Below are 5,053 nucleotides of genomic sequence, written 5' to 3' on the forward strand. Positions count from 1 at the left end.
GTACTCTTTTTGTATTGCATTTGAAAACTTTAATATTGATAAAACATAAAAAAAAAAAATAGAGCATGTCCTGTTCAAAGAAAGAAATATAAAGCATTATATTAATCCGTTTTTTGAAAAGTTGCTGTATGTTTTCATTTTTTTTTCAATTCAAGAGGAATTGTTTCAAAGTTAACACAACTGTTCAAAAATGAGTGAAAATAGGGATAGTTTCTTTCTTGCAAAAAATGAAAGATTGTTTCAGAAATCATTGAAAATATAGAAAGCTTTGTTATATTCTGTCTAATAACAATTAAACTGATAATAGTTTGACCTTAGTTAAAGTAGCTTTTCCTTAAAATACCTCAATAGTTATAGGTTTCTGGTAACAAACAATTTATCAAATCGACTAGCTTAAGATTTATTCAATACTTCAACCAATATAAACAAATGTATCACAGATACCAGGATTAAAATTGTCTAAAACTAATAAGTTCATTATCTTACACATAAGCTGAATGTTACGAAAATTTCATTTGCAACTATTTCTAAATGTATCGCTTCTTAGCGTTTGCATTATTTAAGATATGAAGCAGACCTATATATGCATATAACTCTTTTTCTTTCAATTGAATTGTTCAAGATTTGCCACCTTTAAAAGTCTGGTTTCCTTCAATGGAAATTGGCGTCTATAACAAAACATATTTCGCTGCTGGAAGACTATCGAAACCATCTAACCGTTAACTATAGAAACGAATACCAATAATAATTCCAAAGTACCAACATGAGTTTCATTAACCTTATTGGTAAACTAAGATGTTTTTCTATCGTCAATGGATTTTTATCTGTAAATATATAACTTCTCTAGACATTAATTGACTTTAGTCAGTAAACTGAATATTTCATGTTCTGACAACCTTAAACAAATTGCCACATTTTCATCATTTTACATTGCTTTACGTTCTGTGATGAAGGAAGTTTCGCACATTACTTTCTAAGACTCCTTTTAGCGAACTTGGTTCGATTTAAGACGGTCAAAGCAAGGTGGCCAATGTAACTAATTATGATAGCTCTAAATCAGTCTGCAGTATTTATTTGCATACATGCCCCCAATAATAAATAAGATCACTGGTGGTAATCTTTAATAGATCTCTAGGAGTTGTTTTCATATCTTCTAAAGTATAAACTTCAAGGTTCCATACCGTACGCTGTCGGTGATCTTTAATCAGTCTCAATATTTGTTTCATACCTTTGACATTGCAAGGTATAATGATCTATATAATCTTTGGTCATAAAAAGCGAGGAAATATATAAGGGGCAATTACAACCTTTCACAGAAGTCTTTATTAAGTCTTCATTTGTTTCCATATACATACAAGTTAAATTGATAGGGAGGTTGTAGTAAACAAACTGAACTAACGCGAAGAAATGGAATATGGATTTGTGAAAGATTGTATTGAATTTGGGTTTTGGGATGTAAATTCACTGTTGATTCAAATACACTCTAATGTTTATATATTGGTTGTTAAAGTAAAATATTAAACAAACCACGACCAACACCTACATAAAAAGAACTACATTTTATTATGTGATTGATGATAGCTTAACTGTTCTAACTTGTCTACTTTGATACTACTTTGAAAGAAATAAAACAAAAGAAATGGCATGTTCAGTGCCAACATTGGAGCATTAAATTGGGATTATAGTATAGTAATTTTTTGCAGTCGCTTGCTTATTGTTCGTATTATTAAAACAAAGTCCTTTTGCATATCATAAAGAAGTCAGAAACACAATGAAATTGATTTATTTCATCTTTAATACGTAATCGTACACAGAGTTTGTTAAAAATAAAACGTAATCAGCTTCTCGCAAATATCTATTTTCGTCTATAAACCTCTAAGTATACGACATCTTTACTTATTATGTAGTCTTTATATTTCTGTGTTATGTTTTGGGGACTTTTCATATTTCCATCCTTTTTTATTTTATGGCCATGGGTTTGTCAGTTTTTCTTTTACCTATTAGTTTTGAGTATTCCTGTGGTATCATCCGCATCATTGACGTAGTTTTGTTAACAATTCATTTTATGAAACAATTTCTGGCTTTTTGTAAAATGTCTTTCAATTGTATTCTTGACGTTTACTAAACCGCCGGAATAATAAGTAAATATATAAAATATCTGAATCTAACTGGTATTTTAGTAGTTTGACTTGCTATAAAACCAGGTTCAACACACCATTATTTCTTTAAATGTCCTGTACCAAATCAGGATTATAGCTTTTGTTATCCAATAGTTCAATTGTATGTGTGTTGCATTGGCGTTTGTGTTTTTTGCACTCCAGTGTTTCTATAGTTCCGTTGTTTTCCTCTAATAGTTGATGTGTTTCGGTTTAATTTTGTAACCCGGATTTGGTTTTCTCTCATCCGATTTACGACTTCTGTTGTATCTATTTAGTAAATGATTAAAATTTTCCGCATTGAATTTTAAAAAAGCCTGTAACGTATCCAAAGATGTTGACAACTAATGATTTTATACTATAAAAACCATTTACTTCAGAATATAATACACAAAGCATCACTCCTAATTCATGCATCGGTAAATTCGACAATGAAATGTGATCGTGATTGTCAAGTTATTAGTTTTTGTGAAAAATATCAAATATATATATTGTAAGAGTACTGTTCGCTAAGTAATCTACAACATAAGTTGTTCTAACAAAAAAAATGTGACTCCTCCTTTCAAATGTTAATAAGAAGATGTAGTATGAGTGCCAATGAGACAACTCTCAATCAAAGTCGCAATACATTATACCTATTATACTTCAACAAGTATAAGTTAAAATACGTCTGTATAAACGGAGCATTGGTTTACACCGAGCAGCAAAACCACTTAACAACACTTAACAACAGGTTCCTGTATGAATGCGGTTTATTGTCGTTATATTTATTTTGAAAGTAACTTTCTACAAAATTCTATCTCAAATATATCAAAACATAAAGACAAGTTAAATATAGATCTGAATGTTTTTTGTATCTAGTGACATCTCCACCAAAAATGACATTGTATGACGTAGGAACTATATCGATTAACAAAAATATAGACTACAAAATCTAGTTTCTCTATTTCTACTACTTCTACTGTCAAAACGATCGCAGATGAACGAATTTACAGCTTCGTTTGAACGGGATGCGCTTCCTATTATAAATTTGCCGTCTTAATGACATAAGAAACCTTAGTTGTTTTGATTCACTAGTATCATATTTCCGTTAGGAAGACTGCTCTTACAGTCTATAAAGACTCATCAAAGTTTGTGACATAGCTTCTGTTTGTCAATAGGGATCGGTATCTACTGTTTGAGTGTTTAAAATTCCTCAGCAATTTTTGAAAACCCTGCATTTTCTTGAACGACAGTTTATGACCGATTTCCAATGAGACAACTATTCAAATTAACAGTGTAGAAACTATAGATTCCAAATTTTCAACAATGTGAAAGGCGTGTTCTGTATATCAACATGTATTCAGATGAAAAATGTTTACCTTTTACGAAAAGGCACATTCAGTTATAAAACTTATCAAAATCACATTTTGCAGTTACAAAATCAGATAAATTTGGATAAACTTACACATAATATTTGTTCCTTTGTTGTAATGAAAAATTTCTTTGTCGAAATCAACACTGTTGGTGTAAAAGGCGTTGGCCATGGATATATGTACTTTATCGTTATATTAATGACTCTATTCCAAGACATTTTGTAAGATTCCTTTGTACGATTTATTGGCTGAGACAATCTCTTATATCTTATTTCCTTTTAAAACGCACGCAACATCTTTGACTGCACGAGATCTTCCTGACAACATAAAAACAATGCTTAGAAAAACAAACGAAGGAATTGATTTACATGTAGTTTCATGGCTGTAGCATAAAAAAATAGTTATAAAAATATTAAATGTTTTTTTTTTTTGTATTTTCATAGGAATGTAAAGTTTAAAACATGCTTACATTTTAAACTTATAGTTCACGTTCATACCAAGTGTGTCTCGGTAAAAAAGTAAGTAATAAAATCTTAAATATGTGTTACGTTAAATTGTCTAGTTATCAAAGGTACCAGGATTAGAGCAGAGTTAAAAATCGTAGCTTTGAAACGAACGAATGAATTTGCCGAGAATTAATGAAACGTACTCCTAACATAATACAAGTAAATTAGAAATTATAAAATCTAGGTCCTCGATGTTTTTATATCTCCGTACTTTACTTCATGTTTTGCTTTTTATTCGAGCGTCACTGATGCGTCTTAAAAAACGAAACGCACGTGGTGTACAAATTCTAATCCTTGTATTACCAATGCTATTTAAACTGATCGGGCGGAGCTTACATTTTAATTTGCATAGGGACAGTTTATTTGAAGATGTGTGTGATAAGGATGATTACCGTTATAATTATTACTGATTTCTAATCACCTATCAGTATCATCAAAGAAATTTACAAAACAATGACCGGACACTTCATTGATGAGTTTATCCGAAAACACCTATCTATAAATGGACTGGTTTATTATGAGCGAACTGGTTAAACTCCGCCCAGTCAAGTGAAATAAATCGAGTAATATCTATGATAATATTTAACATAAAGTGATTATTGTTAATAAAAAGTCGCGAGACAATAGGACGTATATTCACAACAACAAACATGATAACATTTCTTGTATGTTTCTGTATGGTGATCCTATAAAACGATGTAAATCAGGACCAAAATCATTTTATTCCATTTGTATTGCCAATCATTCTACACGCGTATTACACACATGGCGGAATTTAAACAAAAGCTATGACATGTGATTATTTCACTTCGTGGAGTTCATTAACAATGGTATGCCTATGAACCAAGAACTATTCCAACAGATTTAAGAGTAAGAACGACTGAAATTGACACTACATCCACTTTATTGTCACCATCACGTATTGATTGACCGATACACTGTGTCTTCGCCATCTTAGATCTTAACATACCAGAAAGTCATCTGATCTGTAAAATCGATTGTGTCCTATTCCTGATTGTGACATGATTACAAATGA

Source organism: Mytilus galloprovincialis, chromosome 4, assembly GCF_965363235.1.
Source record: "Mytilus galloprovincialis chromosome 4, xbMytGall1.hap1.1, whole genome shotgun sequence".
Lineage (NCBI taxonomy): Eukaryota > Metazoa > Mollusca > Bivalvia > Mytilida > Mytilidae > Mytilus > Mytilus galloprovincialis.